The sequence below is a fragment of the Cynoglossus semilaevis genome, chromosome 11 (assembly GCF_000523025.1).
Source record: "Cynoglossus semilaevis isolate Cse_v1.0 chromosome 11, Cse_v1.0, whole genome shotgun sequence".
Lineage (NCBI taxonomy): Eukaryota > Metazoa > Chordata > Actinopteri > Pleuronectiformes > Cynoglossidae > Cynoglossus > Cynoglossus semilaevis.
Genome location: NC_024317.1, coordinates 5,903,403 through 5,920,418, shown reverse-complemented (window position 1 = coordinate 5,920,418; position 17,016 = coordinate 5,903,403). Strand labels below are relative to the sequence as shown.

Here is a 17,016-nt window from a genome sequence, read left to right as displayed (position 1 = left end):
TTAAATCTGCATTAGATTTTCTCTTTGAAAGATTAGAGTTTTACTGCTGTCTATAAATGGAAATGGATTTTCCTTTTGACCTATACTTTTGTCTCCCTTTAAAGAGTTTCTCTGTGACACAGCCAGGGGGGTAAACAGTCATTCAGAGGCAGGATCGGTTTCACACAGACGTCAGTGATAAAAAAAAAAAAAAAAAAAAAGTCTTAAAAAAATAAAAATGGGCTTTTCAGTTACTGAAAAACATGTTCTACTCTAATGAAGGACTGAGAAGAAAAGCAATATTTATATGGCAACAATTTATGTATTAGTGCTTTACACCAGGTGACTTTGGAGTTCTGTAAATATACATGTGGTTGTATGGAAAAAGAACCATTTTGGTTGCAATTAAATTCTATTTTCATATTTGTATTCACAATTTAAATGTCATGTAGCAAAACTACACCACACGTAAAAAATATATGAGAAGTGAGTGTAAAAATGTCATGTAGCAAAACTACACCACATGTAAAAAAAAATATATGAGAAGTGAGTGTAAAATATTATTTGTTTGTAATAGTGCGAGTGTTTTCACTGCACCTGGATTCAAGACAGAATTCCTGTCTGTTTTCTGTTTTTCTGCAGCAGCATCCATTATCCCCTGATATGATGATAAAGAGCCGATCTTTCATGCTTTTCTGCTCATATTGTATTCCAGGTTTACTGCAGACCATAATGCAGCGGGGGCTGCAGTGTGAAAACTGACAAGTTTGGCCACTAAGGCTGTGAAAAAAATGAAAGGCTTTATTTTTATTTGAACCGGACAAACTTTGTTTCCATAGCAACTGCACTGGCAGCTCTTAAAAGGCTGTGTGTGTGTGTGTGTGTGTGTGTGCATATTTCATAGTGGCTGTCTTGGTACATTGTGTCTCTGCAGCCTGCAACATAAAAAACCTCACGTATAAAGAAAACAAAGTGCTGATGTCACATTAGCACTATCACAAACATGGGTTGGAGAGTGATTGACGTGTATTTAAACAGGTCCCATTTCACTGTAGTCACATCATCACTGTCATCTGAACACAGTGGGACCAAATTCACCTAAACGTGTGCTGTGATGTCCTGGTATCGCTGGTTCTGACAGCATCAGCAGTTGCAGAGCAGAGACAGAGCGACAGAGGAACTCTGCTGATTAACCAGGGGGAGAGACAAGCTCAGAGCTGAGCGCAGATGCCACGGCACAAACTCACACGCTTCGGCTGGCACAGCAGCTCAGCACAAACACAAGAGCATGACACGGTGGCATGTGAAGGAACAACTGCTGAATGACAACCTGCTGCTCTTAAATATGCTTCGGCATAGAACACTCCTCTCTCTTTCGCCCTGACTGCCTCTGTAGTAGTGTGATCCGTGCTCTCTCACACTCACTAACCTGCAGTCTTTAATTTATCTCCTCTATATCCCGGGTGCCTCTTGATCACTTTCCCCTCTCTCTCTAATCTCCATCCCGCTTGCTTTCTTCCTTGCCTCCTCCTACTCGTTCGCCGACTGAGAATCCACTAAGGATTCACAACAATGGAGTTGTAGACTGGATTAAGCAATACAATGTCTGATGAAGTGGGTGTAGTGTGGAGAAATCAATGGGCAGATGTGATTTTCTAAGCCGCTAAACATCCTCTGACATGTCGGCCAATTAGCCGAGTCAAATGGGGAAATCTTCACCACGTGTACGAGGTCGTTAGATAAGTGCATCCGACGCCGGAGCTTTCTGCGCATTTGTTTTGAACGTGTGCGCGCTTAGATGTCGCAGACAGAAACGTTTAGCTGTAGTGTGGTGTGGTGTGGTGTGGTGTGCACCACCTCTGTCTTGATTACCTGTCTGCGCTGCTTAATGGCATTTGGGATTGGACTATTTGCATTCTGCGACACTCATAGCAGTTGCAGAAAACCAGAGAAAGGAAGAGAAAAACAATTCTTGTGGTCGTATTCGCTGAGGAGATTCTGTCTGATAAGTTTTTTTTTGTTTGTTTTTTTAATGAACCCATATTTTTCCTATACCACAGCACAGATGCTCAAGCGGATCTTGGTAAAAAAAAACAAAAAAACTACCATAATGTTGACATTGTTCCCTTTGTTTTTTTCTGCAGTATTTTAAAATGTACTCTTAATCACACAAACCACAAATATAAAATATTCCAAACCTATTTTTTCTTACATAAACTGATGAATAGATTTTAAAAAAGCAGACAAAAATACTGTTAATAAAACAAAATAAGGGCTGTGTATTTAAGTGTACACCGGCTGCAGTTTCTTCAAACACAGTCAGGGCACGTCACTGACTCTAAGAACTGAACACGGCGTTCCCATGGCTGACATGTTCTCGGTTATTGTTGTTCGCAGCTTGCAAAAGCTACGCACACACATCTGTCAGCCATTGTGTAGAGTATGAAGTTGACTTCTGCTTCTTTGAGCTAATAATTGTGTTTAATTACTTAATTTGTGTCATTTAAAACACACCATTCAATAATACATTACCTCCTTTAAAAAAATAAAATTTGAAAAATCTCCATTATTTTATTTATCTAAATGCTAACTATTCATCAAAGGAGCAAACTGAGTTGTTTGGCCACCTTAATGATGCACAGCTAATACCTGTAACTTTGTTTTGCCTCGGCTTCCTGTGGGAAATATTTGCAGCTGCTTATTTCGCCCCAATACATTATTAAAAGTTGCCGGTTGTTGTTTTGTTTTGCTGCCGTGCTGTGAGTGTACAATCAGTTTAAGAGACCACTTTTTGAAACCCACCGAGTGCCTGTGTGATTAGAGCTCTGAGCTGATGTTCTGTGATGGTGTAACCTCTCAGGTTATAGAAGCACATGCACGAAATAGAAACCTTTATTTAAAGAGAATTGATTCTAATATGAAACGTAGCAATACCGCCTTAGGACTATTACTTTCTAGATGCAAAATATCCAAACAGTCTAAAGCATTGTTTCCCAAAGATTGGGTCGCGACCCCGATGATTCGCAAGAGATTTTTTGGGGTCGTCTCGCATCATGTTTTCCAAGAATAATGTCTATTGACTTGAGTCGCGAAGGTTTGTGACTTTTAAAATACTGGTCCCCAGAAAAAATGTTTGGGAAACACTGGTCTAAAGCAGGAGTGTCCACAGCTACTATTTGAATGACCAGGCTAAAGTGATAGACCTACAAAGAAGACATCAAATACATATTTACTGATATGAACTGAACATACTTTGTTCTTTTTCTCAGAGTCTGGTCTGAGATTGACATCTGACAGGGTTTTTACTCTATTTAAGTTTTTTTTATTTCATGTGCAGATTATAGTACAGCCCAGTGGTTTGGATGAGTTTTTTTTATTTCATGTGCAGATTATTAGCACAGTATATATAATGTCCTATGAATTAAGGCCACACAATTATAACAGCTAGTTAATCATGGTATATAGATTCAGAGTGGTACGCTGTCATCACTCAACACATTCAGAGTGGAGACCAGTCTGTGGTCAGAACAGTATGGTGCTGTGTGTGGCAGACGTCAGATGAAATTACTTCATGCCTTGAATGAGAGAAAGTCTTAAACGTGTCAAGCTTCCCTGGCTTCACCCCCGTCCCCCTCCACCTCCCCCTCATTAACTGTCATGTCAGCTAATTGCCCTGTGGACCGTTCATGTGTATATATGTGAATGATGATTAAGCCTTCTATTTTTACAGTATGTCCTTTTTTCCCCTCCATAGGCACAAAACCCTACGCCATATATGATGAAGTTATGCAAAGTGATGGCATTAACCACATTTGCAGTGTTTATAATACTGACAGTTTTTAGTTGAAGCAAGGCAAGTGTGCTTGACTTTAAGACTTTGTTGTTGGACTGAATTATTTAAAAAAGATAATTAAAATGACTTCATAGCTTATAATTCATATTATGGTTTTACAGTGCTATTTACAGCAGGGACTAATTAATGTTTGGAATTACTATGATATAAACATTGATTATTAATTAACTAATTAATTAATGAATTTCTTTTTATTTATTGGTTTTTCTGATGGGAAGAACCATAAGCAGAATGGCCGACTTATCCTTGCTAGCAAAGACTCAATGACTCATTTTAACCCTGTCTTGTTAGCAGATGTGATCCTTAACACTAAAATTTAGTGTTATTTGAGTTCATTCAAAATAATATAGTCGTTATTTGTGTCCCATAATGTATTTCTGACCTCTGCTTCACATCTAACTCTCTGTCCAAACCATTTTGAGGATGGCGTGGGTGTAAAACTCTACAGATTTTTTTACAGACGTAGTTGGCAGATTATCAGACACGTACATTGTCTTCATTTGGCGTGCACTGAATCTGTAAAATGATGCTGTGAGGCCCTGCAGCCTCGGAGGATTTCCCTTCTTTTATCATTTCGGCCTCGTGCATCACATCCAGTGTGACCTGCATTTCCACACGGGAAGTCATCCAGAAGCCTTCTGGTCGTGCAGCGACAGGTAGCATTGGTTTGCATATAAATAACTCCCTTCTGTAAAAGCAAAAAGCAAAAACAAGAAAAAAAATTGCACAGCCAGACGCATCTCATCTCAGCATCCCAGCATATCGTGTTGTTTCGCAGGTGTGATCTGTGCTTGGCTGACTGAGTCCAGGACAGCTGTGAGTGAGGGCCACTCACTGCCCTGTCAGTGGTGGAGACAGAGGCACTGAACTGAGGCCAGCCGACCTGGGCTCCTCCTACACATCCACCTTTTTCTTTCACTGAGAGATTTTCAGTGTGTACGGCAGCAGCAGTGGAAGTAAAAAAAAAAGGAGCTTTTTTTCCTGTGTAGCAGCAGTAGTGGAAATTTAAAAAAAAAGGAGCTTTTTTTCCTGTGTGTGTGTGTGTGTGTGTGTGTACAGACAGCATTTGAAAAATTCACAGGTGAACATCAAGCCCTGCAGCGCCGTCCTACACAGATCTTCAAGGTCTTCCCATTAAACAGATTATGTAAGCTCCCTGGTGTGTCTTATATAAGGGTGGCATTGAGTGACATCCTTCTGCATTTAACGAAAACAAGATTCCTTACAAGATACACAAATGCTACAGGGGGAACGTCATGAAAATATCCGATTTATTTTATTGATATTTGCAGCACAGTGGTTTGTGGAGGAGAGTCTAAAAATTTATATCAGTGACGAGAAAGAGCATCAACAGTACAGGAAAATGTTTCTTTAATGTTACGTTCAGGTTTTGAAGGGGCCGGGTTTGGAACTTTAAAAGCAGCTGGAATCATTTGTACTCAAAATATTTACATTGAGGGCAACTGGACGACTCAAAATATTTACATCGAGGCCAACTGGACGGAGTAGAGTTTTTTTTTTCACCTCTCTCTGGAGTGTCTTCCTGCTCCTTAAGTGACAGCTTTGACAACAAAGCAGATATTTTATAATATGCCAAAACAAACGGTTCAGATTTCATCTGTTCACACAAGTCATTTACTTTACCCGTCAACGACTGCCAGACCGGCTATCACGTACAAACCAACCACTGAGCTCTGCACCTGACTAAGCAAAGTGCTAAGAAAACACCACTCTGTATCAACACTAGGAGGCGGCCAGTGACTGCTAGGCCACTAATATTTTATTAAAAGGCATAAAAATATCATAACATTTCCTCTAACTTTCTGTCCTTAGTGAATTTAGAAAATCTTCACAGTACAATCTGTACAATACACTGACATAGGAAAACAATCTAGTTTTTTTTGTGTTTCTTTCATGTAATAGCTGAACTGTCAGCTGTCTGGAGTCACGATGACGAGTCTCGGGTTTGTCACACCGTGACTTTCTGTGACTTGTTGATTTGTGAGGAGGATTTCACGGAGATTCATTTTTGATCACCCTTAACATCAAGATGCCTGAGGCAGCACAAACCTCCAGCGACAGTGGCCACTTTCCCACGCTAACACACAAATACAATCATTTGTATACAGATGAGTCGGCTGTTAGCACGCTCCTGAACACTTCTTAACACGTTCATCTGAATGTTTTCTTAGTTTAAGGCTTTTTGTTCTTTACTTAATTCCAGTTTTGTTGTTCTTGTATTGTTTTTGCCACTGTGTAGTTTGTGCCACAAGTTTTAGTTTTTACATTCGCTGTTATACAACTTCAGCACCAGACTCGTACTAAACAGTAAACTTTTAAAAGTAATTTTCACTTTCAAAATTCATCATGTGGGCCAGATTGAAGAAGACTGGGTCGTGACCCTCAGGTGGGTCAAAAGAGATTTTCCTTTGGATCGTCTCGCATTATGTCTATTGACTTGGGTCGCGAAGGTTTGTGACTACACAGCCCTATTGGGCCGGCTTTGGCCCGTGGGCCATATGTTTGACACCCCGGCTTTAACAGATATCACTTGAAAAGATTCAGCGTTTACTGGTTTTCCTGGAAAAAAACACAACAAATTTGTTTTTATTTGTGTGTGTGTGTGTGTTGTTCCCAGAATCATACTTGTCATCGCATATTAAGTATGACGTCTGTCTCTGTGGTTCAAAAGTCGCCGTAGGGGGTGAAATACTTTTTGAATAAGCAAGCAGTAGTATTTACAAAATTCTCAGTGCTGCTTCTCTCTCCCAGTCCTACATACAGCCCTGTTTGTGCTGTTGATTGATAACTTTTTCAGGTGACCTACATGAGCTGCAGGAAAAGAAAGACTCAACTGTATCATCTGCGACGGCCCTGTTTCTCTGCAGCGCCCATCTTGGGTTTTTACCCCAGGGCTACTTGGAGCCGAACAATGCTGTCTCTCTCTACATTGGATCTTTTGTCCTCTCCACCTTCTCAATAATTCAATGGAAAGAGGAGACATCAGCTCTGGTATAATTACTGTGCGAGTGTGACAAGCTTCTCTGTCAAGGGCAGCGATGAGGCTGAGCTTTACAGTGATGCAGAAATCTCAAAGACACAGAAACAGTGTGTACCGTGAAGCTTCAGCTACTGGGATACAGATGATGAAACCGCAGGTAATTTGAAGGTAAAGCGATGTGATGACATTTTTTTTTTTTCAGTGAGAACTGAACTGACTGCCTATTTGCTACAAAGCAGCTCCAGAACAGTGATGGCATCAGCGGTAACTTTTCTTTTCTTTTTTTTCAATAGTGAAACAAAAACATCAACCACTCGTTTACAAGGGCAACAGCTAAACTCTTGACTTTGGTGTGTGCCCTGGGTTCGGTTCAGTTAGTGCGCTACATATTCATAATGGTCGGGAGGCAACATGATCCATCACTGTGGTGCAGAGAGTGTTGTGAGATCTGATTTCAGCTCTGGGCCCTAATTGAAATGTCACATACTGTTAATACAGCTTCAGCCATAAAACCCCAAATCCTGCTCAATAAACCCTCGCTGTAAGGTCACCTGCCACCATATGACTGAAGCACTCACCCTTCGTAGGCAGAAGCCTTGCATAATCACAGGACATCACAGTCGGCAGTCGGAAGTCATCAATTAATGTTGTGACACCAGGACCCCGCAGAGACTCAAGAAAAAGACAAGACTTACACGTTTGCTTCACACACAGAAGGTCATGGGTTCAAGCCCCCAGAGGAACCACATATTCAATGGCGCCTTCGTTTGGCAGCCTGCATGGGTTGCAAAGACTCACACTGTGACTTTTGTCATTGTGGTCCAAATGATAAATTAATGAACAATAAATAACATTTTACAGCATCAAGATCAATCATCTACTCAGCAGCTCTGGGTTCTTATGTGCTATTAATAGCACTTCTAGTATTTTACATATCCATATTACTCTAGCTCTTTAATGTATTTATGCTAACGACTGATGAAAGTGAGTACTTTAGCGATATAAGTAAGAAGTGAACTCACGGGACTTCGAACGTCTGACCGGAGATCCACCGCTTTATACTCTCTGTCGGCTGATTAAAATATATTGTCTACAGTGTGACCTCTTTACTTGTTTGTAGCTGACGTCCTCCAGTTGGTTGTCATTAGCAGCACGTTCGGTATCGAACCGCAGCAGCGCAGCATATGGTGATTAAATATATGTTTTTGATGTTGCTGTAAGAGGAGAGTGTAGTCATCATTCTGAGCCATACATTTTGTTTCGAGCCCACACAGATAGGAATGTGGTTTAAAGAGAGATAAACAGAAAAACATCCACTGTATGTGTTGAGTCAATAGGAAACATCAAACGTTTTATTCCTCCCTCCCCTCCCCTCCTCTCCCCTCCTCTCCTCCCGACATCCTCCAGGCCTCACGTCTGTGAAGTAAAAGTAAAAAAAAAAAAAAAAAAAACGCCTTCATCCACAGAAAGTCATGACACAAGTTCCCGTAAATTTTCATCCTAATTAAATGTGTCACGTTCAATCAAAAGGCCGGGGGCCTGCCATTCAACCCACCAAACTGAGGCACACACACATCAGACGGCAGCAGAGAAAGGCCACGGAACATGTTTGATGGCAGCAGAGATGACACAAAGAGGCTGTTTGTGACTAATTAGCTTCTGTTCGCCTCACCTAGATTTTAATTATGATTGGGAACTTCAAAAAAACTTCACGCTAAATATCAGCACGCCTTCTCTGAAGCTCCCAAAAATGGTGGAGCGCAGGGAGCGTAGGTTATGCATGTCACCAGCGTAGCGACAAAAAGCAGCTTAGTGTGTACATTTATGATTCACAACACACACACACACACACAAAGAATTGCCTTTTAATATTCAGCTCCTTTATTGACAACCAATGTGCAAAACCTTCTGTCTGCTGGATTTTCCGTATGGAAAAAATCCTTCTGTAGTCTGAAACCTAGTCTTAACCTTGATGTGGCAGAAAGGTCACCTGACAAAACCTCCAATTGGGGTATCATCAAGCATTAAAAAAAAATAACAACAACAACTACATATATATATATGTATATATATATATATATATATATATGATCTGGTATGATGAGGTGTGATCTGGTTCAATATTGTTCTGTGCTTTCTGTGTAACATCATGTCGTATAACTATATTTAATTTAACCCATTGTTTCTCAAAGACTGGGTCGCAACCCTTATGTGGGTCGCAAGAGAATTTTTTTGGGGTTGTCTCACATCATGTTTCCCAGGAGTTTATGGATAATGTCTCTTGACTTGGGTCACGAAGGTTTGTGACTTTTAACATATTCAAACAAATATAATTTAAACACAGTCCATGTTGTTATCCAAACAGGACTAACAGTCATTCAGGTCTGTAGGATGTTCTAACCAGGAATATTGAATTTGAACAGACTGCAACAACTTTTCTCTCAGTACAAATAAAACATTTCTATATATTACACACACCAATCCAGTAACCGATCCGTTCAATTTTTAAACGCTGGTGATTATTAATTGTTGGTTTGAGATTTACCGCAGACCTCAGGAATATAAATGAAGTTGAGAATTCCTGCATTCTTTATCATCGCAGGTTGTTTTGTTTTTCATTCCTGGTCTGACAGATCGCCACCCTGAGGACAACGCTGAGGAGCTGCGGAGCTTCAGCGCTGACAGGTGATTCACAGGCTAACTGATGTTAATGTGGAGGACAGGACTGAGAATATCCCCCAGTGGTGTTCACTTACAATTAATTGATAATTGAGGTTCTATGAAAAGATGCACATTGAATCACGGCCAATGAGGCTGCCTTTAAGGCTGCAGCCATTTATAGAACAACTCTCCAGAGTCTTTTAATGTTTCCCATGACTGAAGTGCACTAGCGCTAAATAATTAAGGCGGAAATGTTTATTTATTCATCCTTCTGTACATACCATGTCTAATACAAATGCAGCACTGTTTAAACCTCTGCTTTTTCCAGGTTTCTTGCTCTGATCCAGGTTTGAGTCGGTCTGATGCTACTGTTATACTGTGAGCGTCCAATGAACCGTGAATGCAGCTATGGTAACACAATTACCTTAAGTATAATTTTTTATTCATCTGCCACATTAACCATTCTTCTTCATCTTTGGCTGCTGGATCCTCTGGTTGGGGAACTGGAGCCAATCCCAGCGGTCGTTGGGCATTTGATGTAAACCCTGACTGTCAATCCATCATAAGGCATTCACTCCAGTAGTTATGACTGTCAGGATTGAACAACAAATTTAAAAATATAAAAATATTAAATAGGAAGCTAGTTTGTACTTCCTGTTCTCATGGCATTCCTTTGATTTAACTCCCAAAACACGCAGACTGGGAGTCAAACAGACTGGACTCCACACATGATCTGAATACCAGTGAGTATGAAGGCTTGTTTGCCCTCAGTGGGATAAAGCAGCAGAAGAACTACGAAATAAATAATTGAATTTAACCAGCAGTCCACTTGTTTCGTACGGCCGTCCAGGATCTTGTTATCTGCCCTTCTCTGGTAGCACTGTGCACAGATGGCACAGTTCCATTTTGGCTCAGGAGGTGAAATGGGATTGGAGAAATTGTACAAACATCAGGGAGGTTTAGCCGGTCGATCCTGTAACGGTGCAACCCAACAGTCGGCCATCTTGTTATTAGCCAATTAGCTTTCTATAATCTGTTTGAGCTGTGTCTCCTCAGGTTACAAGGTGTCAAACCTGCACTTTACCTCTCTACCATAACCTCATTAGCTCCACATAAGTGGTACAGTTTTTTCTTTTTAAACAGAAGGACGCTGCCCCGACAATGATCATATTTCAGGCCTTGGATTCTGGATTTCTTTATCAGGAATGATAGTAGGATGCTAGTACATACATGTGAGGTGCTGCAAGTGAGTGGATAATATTTTAAATGTGGTTTTTATCTTTGTAAATGTGTTTTTACATATGTGTGTTTTATAGTTTGCATACTTCTGACTTGTTACTGCAGAACAAACAGTGTTTTGTTCACTGGTTTAAAGCGTGATTGAATGTCATGTTTGTCTTGTCTGCTCTGGCACGGGAATCAGTTGCAGGCAGAGAAACAGGAAATGCCCCTGGGGCAAACTACTAGTCCATTCTGTTATTGTTAGTTTTGTTTTTATCTGCAGACTACCACTAATAAGATGTAAGTAAAGATGAAAACACTCAAGTTGACGTGTGGACGTCAACGTGAGGAAGTGGCATTGAACTTATCCTCTGCTGCTATTGTGTTTTATTTCCGTCAGAATATTTCAGCGGCTGCTGGGCGTGCCTTTGATTATTCTTCTGTCTGACGGTTTACCTGCGTAGTTCATCTCCAATGATACTATTATATTACCTGTTCTACCAACTGTTTCTCCTCATTTCAAAATGTCCCAAATATTTTTTCATCCCATTCCAATGGCATCTGACCTGTTGCACCACTGCCATCCCATTTTCACCCGTCTGTCTGGATATAGACGGACTTTTGTTAAAGCATTCTTAGCATCTTTACTTCATTTTATATACTGTATATATGGTCTACTTCATTGTTTCCCAAAGACTGGGTTGCGACCCTCAGGTGGGTTGCAAGAGATTTTTTTTTGGCTCGTCTCACATCATGTTTCCTAGGAGTTTACGAATAATGTCTATTGACGAAAAATAGGGGTTAAATTACAACATAACCTTAACGTCCTGGAAAGAAATGAAAGAAAAGTGTAGGAGGTGGGAGAAAAGTGATGCCAACCTATCCACAGTCACTTCAGACAAAAGTAAAGTCAGTTTCATGAAAGATGCTCTAATATCAACTTTTAACATCCATCGGTAAAATAGACCAATCGGATGTCAAAGGTCCAGGTCGATGAGTGTCGACCCAGACGTTGCAGACCTCTTGTGTTAAGACTAAGTCATGGGATGTGGTGTATGGAAGGGTAGAGGTAGAGAATCTGCTGCACCTTCAAGTGACGGAGGGAGAGGTAGTAACATCTGTCAGGGACCGACTCCACTTCTCCCTCAGGTGACGGTGGATGTGTTGGGAGGATTTGGATTTCACACAGAGCTATCATCTCAATGAACCGTTAAGACAGGTCCACTTCACCTTTGAGGGATTGAAGGCATGGTCGGAAATTCTGTCATCGCTTCTCCCTGAGGAGACTGTGAATAGGATGACATCACTTGTCTGCTACAATCTTTTCATGCCCTCTCATAAGATCAAAGCAATGTTTGAATTGAATCTGAAATTGTGCCACACCTCAGAAGATGTTCTCCACTCTACTCCACACACACACACATACACACATACAGAAGCTAATCAAATGAAAGGCAAAGTGCTTCTAACCAAATTTTAAAATAATTGTAAAATACAGATACAGTATGATTTCATTCAAATCACAATCTATCTATCTAGCTAGCTATTTATGTGTGGCTAAAGTCTACCCTGATTGGTAAGGATTTGCTGCCATATAAATGAATCCCCTAAGTCACTATAATGAGTCACTTAAAGTATATGAGGCTCTCTCTCTGTGCTTTTATGCTTTTCTTTTCTTCCTATTTTTTATGCAGCTGGTCAGGATGTTTTGATGAAGGATTGCTTACCAGTGGTATAAACCCAATAGGTGGCAGTACTGAGCCTGGCAGTAATACTGTAAAATTCAAAGATACCAGAGCAGCAGGGACAACAAATGAGCCAGGATTTGTCTAGCTTAGCCAAACCTCCAAGGAAACTTTATTCTTCCAACCATTTATTCTCTACTGCTTAACCCCCTACCAGGATCGCAGCAGGAGCTGGAACCAATCCCAGAAGTCATTGGGCAAGGTCAAGGTACAGTGTGAAAATGTAGTCAGTCCATCACAGGGCCACATATAGAGACGGACGCCCAGCCACGCTCACGGTCATAAAGAGGGAAACTAACCTTTTATCGTATCTGGACCAATGTAGATATAGGAAGAATTTATATATATATATATATATATATATATACTTTTGATCTTGACCCTCATTAACATAACTTGTTCTGATGTCCTCACAACAACCGATGTTACACTCCATTGGAAAATGGAACTGATTTGATCTGAACCAAAAACTGTGTCGATGTTTTCCAGTGTGAGAAAGTGTAACCCTTTGTCCCGAGGCCTTTTGGTGGTAATTGGTCACACCAAGGTTTGAAAAAAAAAAGACTTGTACAACAGACACTGAATGTCTCCGTGCAGTTGCAAAAGTGCAGCTGTTCATTTATTTATTCCTTCGACACACTAATGGTCATATCAATGTCAATATAAAATACATTCTCCTCCGACACAGTCGCACACACACACACGCAGCACATAAGGGCCAGGTGCTGTGGTTAGTGCCATTTCTTGCTCTTTGCTCTCCAGAGTGCAATTGGTAACCTGAGCTGCCTGTTTAAATACCCCACTTATTCAGACAGCTTCCTCACTGCTAACCTTTCAGAGAACATACACTCTTCACATTTAATATCTGCGTAACTCACATCGGAATTTACTTTACAGAGTCAATACAGTGTTCTGAGGTGTAGGAATTCATACTTTTATCAAGATTACCACAGTGACACTCTGTGGAAACATGTCACTGTGAAGGCGTTAGCTGACAGGCTGACCTTTGACCTCCCCATTTAGGTAGGAACCTGCAGAAGTCAGAACCAAAGCTGATTCCCAGGGTTAGTGTCTATCGTCATAGCATTGTTCACAACATCTGCAGGTGTTCAATAATCTGCAACGTGATTTTCTTCTGCTGCTACTTCTCTTTTATGTCCTTTGTGTGTTGCCCCATACACATTAAAAACACATATCTAGCAACATATATAGTGTAATTTCAAATGGAATAAATATGAATATATTCCTATATATATATAGTTCCTAAATAAAGGTATAATGCTGAAAGATGAATGCTGGATTTTACTTCAATTCAAATTTTACTTTTCTTTTAACTTTTGTTTCTAACAGGAGAGTAAAACACGTCATAATCAGACAACTAACCAGCTGATAACCAATGAGAACAAATCTTGAAGGTTAGTAAGTTAAATGGATTACTATGTCCCACCTCTCCCGCTGTCTGACTGCCTGCCAACACTGAGTTCCTGTAGTACCGGCCTGAGGCACCAGGAGTAAGAGCAGGAGCGCCCTCTGTGCGCATAGTAAGGTACTGTAGCAGCAGAGCGCCTCCTGCTCCCTCCTCCTCATCAGCAACCTCCTCCCTCCACCCAAGAGCGAAGCCGCATTCCTCTCCTGTCTCCATTCACACGCAGGGAGCTGCCGTACAGAGAGCACGTCCACTCGCTGCCTTACGCGAGTGGAAAATAATGTCCCCAAGTTTTGGAATTTAAAACCATGGCGTGGATATCTGCACCCAGGATCACCTGAATCTGTAAGTACCGTGGAAACTACTCTGGAACCACATTTTCTCCGGGTGGAACCAGTGGCTTTTTAAAATTTTTTTGCCTGGTTTTGGAGCTGGAGCCGGCAGAAATATTTAGGTTACATTTTTGCGTGTTGCTTTTTGCTGTGTGTGGGTGAGTTCGTGGCTCTTTTCACGCCTGGTTCCTCCACCTCCACCAGCTCACTGAGACCCCAGTGCAGGGAAAAAGACACGGAGCTCGGGTACAGTTCTGCCAGCGTGCGCTTTCGTGTATGTGTGTGCGTTTACTCGTTTCTGTTGTCTTACACGGACTTTCGGTGTAACACGGACCGTGTCAGGACCAAGACCAGTCCTCGTGGGAACCGATACCCTGCTTTAACGAGACAGAACCTCGTGCATTAAGCCTAACGTGAAGTAGTAAGGATTAACATGTAAAATATGATTTAGGTTTTGTAAGTTAGTGAGGGTTGATGATTGGATAAAGGTCTGGATGTGGATCAGTGCACGGTCTTAACGAGAACAACTGCGCACGTCTGCGTGTGTGTTGGATGTGACCACCGGTAGGTCTGACACACACTGAACTATAACTGCAGATCATTTTTAAACTGCACACCTGGGCACAGTCTCTCCAACTTCATCACGCCCTTCTGTTGACTTTATTTACATTAATAACATCTGACTGCAGATGCTTATTTTTCCGCCTCTTATTTTTAATTTATTTATAGCGAGTCATGTCGAATTTGGTGCAGTGTGTGTGTGCAGCGAGTTTGTGGCTGCAGTGGAACAGACTTGGAACCTTTTTTTAATAGTTGGTGTTTAATTTTCTCAGCAATTTTTTGTTGTAAACTCGTGCCGTGAGGACTCACCGGCAGAGGGACTGTATCATAGGACCGTTGATATTCATTCATTTTCCCACGTAATGACCAAAAAAAGCCCCATCACAATGACGTTCTTAGGACTACCTGGCAATCAAAATGACTTAAAAATGTTAATAATTAATTGGTGTAACACGAGTGCTGCTGTAAGGAGGGGCAGTGGTCACACCACATATTTTATGACAAATGATTCATCAACCCATCGCAGCCTTTTTTGTGAAACGTTTTTACTATTAAATATATTATTATTGTAATAATTGGCATTTTAATCAGTTTTTTGACAATTTATTTCTTAATATTTAAGTTTACATATACTTAAAAACCAGGTATTTTCCATTTGCTTATAGCCAGTTCATGTAAAAAAAATAAAATAAAATATTTTAGATCAGTCTTCAGGACATTTCAATTTGGTCTTGTGCTTACACAGGATGCATGTGACTGTTGCACTGCCTCAGAGAAGGTATGTCTGCTCCGCCACCACAGAGCAGCAGTATTGAACATAATGGCATGTATTCACTGATCTGACACACATACACACGCAGTGTCCACAATAAAAAGTCGGAGGAGGCTGGAGGAGGCTCCTGAATAAACATTTACCATTGTGCATGTGTACTTATTTCCTAACACCTCAGTGTATCCTGTTGAGGGGGGTTTCTTAAATGGACCTAAGGGAGGCGTTGTGTTGAATTTCTCATGGGAGGTGTAGGAGGTGGTGCTCGTGTTAAAAGAAATCGATTCTCTTATTAGCTTTGAAATAATTAGAAATTGTGTCGGTGTGGTGTGAACGGAGCATTAATCTGCTAACGAACGAGAGGCAATTTGTAAGCTTTGTTATTCGACAGCAATTGAATTCGCCCTCTCATCCGGGCTCGGGTGGAGTGGTAAGAGCTGTCTGTGGGTGGGTGGGTGGGTGGCTGGGTAGAGCGTGCTGGGCTTGTCAGCTATTGAAAGTACTCCAATTGGATTCTCCTCACTTCTGTTTTTAATCAAATCCTGGTTAACCATATTAGTCTGTGCACCACGTTCATGCACAAACCATAAATTCAATTGGAGCCCATTTTAAACATGCATTAATGCCTTCTTTTGAATGAGCAGGAGCTTTAACACATTGTCAGCGATTTGCGAAGGGGGTAAAAAAGGTGTTGCCAGAATAGAATGAATGGAGGAAAAAAAAGTTTGATGTTCATTTAGTTGTAAAGTGGGACTTCCTGAATTTTTCTGCAGTGCATTTTAGATCATTACCTGCAGTGAGTGGTTTTTATTTCCCAGTGTTGAACCACTTGTAAACAATAACAGGCAGATATGCAGCTAATGTGATGGCTGTTTTTTCATAAGTGATGTAGCCTGAGCTTCTTATTGACATTTTGGTGCAGTGACCAGTATTCACATGTTAATGCTGTAGGATTTGAACCAAGACATGAGCGTTTGTTTAAGAGGTGGTGCCCAGTCACAGCCTTAAACCATCCAGCTGACATCCCCCCAGCCACACAACAGAGGTAAACCCGACTCATTCAGCTGTTTTGCAGTCAGGCATAGATAGTCACTTATTTGATTTGGCTGACACTGTGTTAGTTCAGCCCTTCAGAGAAAACACTTGTGTTCGAAGAATAAAACGAATTAAAATGACCCACAATAATACCAAGGATGATTGAAGTGAAGAATGTTTCACATCTGGTTTTTATCCGACAAAGTTCATTATATTTTTTTTTCCTTCAAAAAACCATGACCTTGCTTGGTATTTCACAGTAAAGCTGGCAACCCAGCCAGAAAATTACAAGTAATTTAACCCAATCTTCCCTAATTATGATACAAATCTACCCCATAATAGAGGAGCAGTTTTGTGAAGTTGCAAAGTCTGCTGGCATAAAGGACAAATCTATGGTGTCCAAACCTTGGAATGTGAGCTTGACGTGCACTTT

The 17,016-nt window shown here is 40.9% G+C and overlaps 1 protein-coding gene across 1 annotated transcript in view; it reads left to right on the top strand.

Moving 5' to 3' along the window:
• Window positions 1–13,742: 13,742 nt before the first annotated feature.
• LOC103386128 (plexin-A1) overlaps window positions 13,743–17,016 on the top strand; it is a 33,345-nt gene continuing 30,071 nt past the window's right edge. The window contains exon 1 of the mRNA XM_074559993.1: window positions 13,743–14,231. The gene's annotated coding sequence lies outside the window, so the exon portion shown is untranslated. The remainder of the gene's footprint in view (window positions 14,232–17,016) is intronic.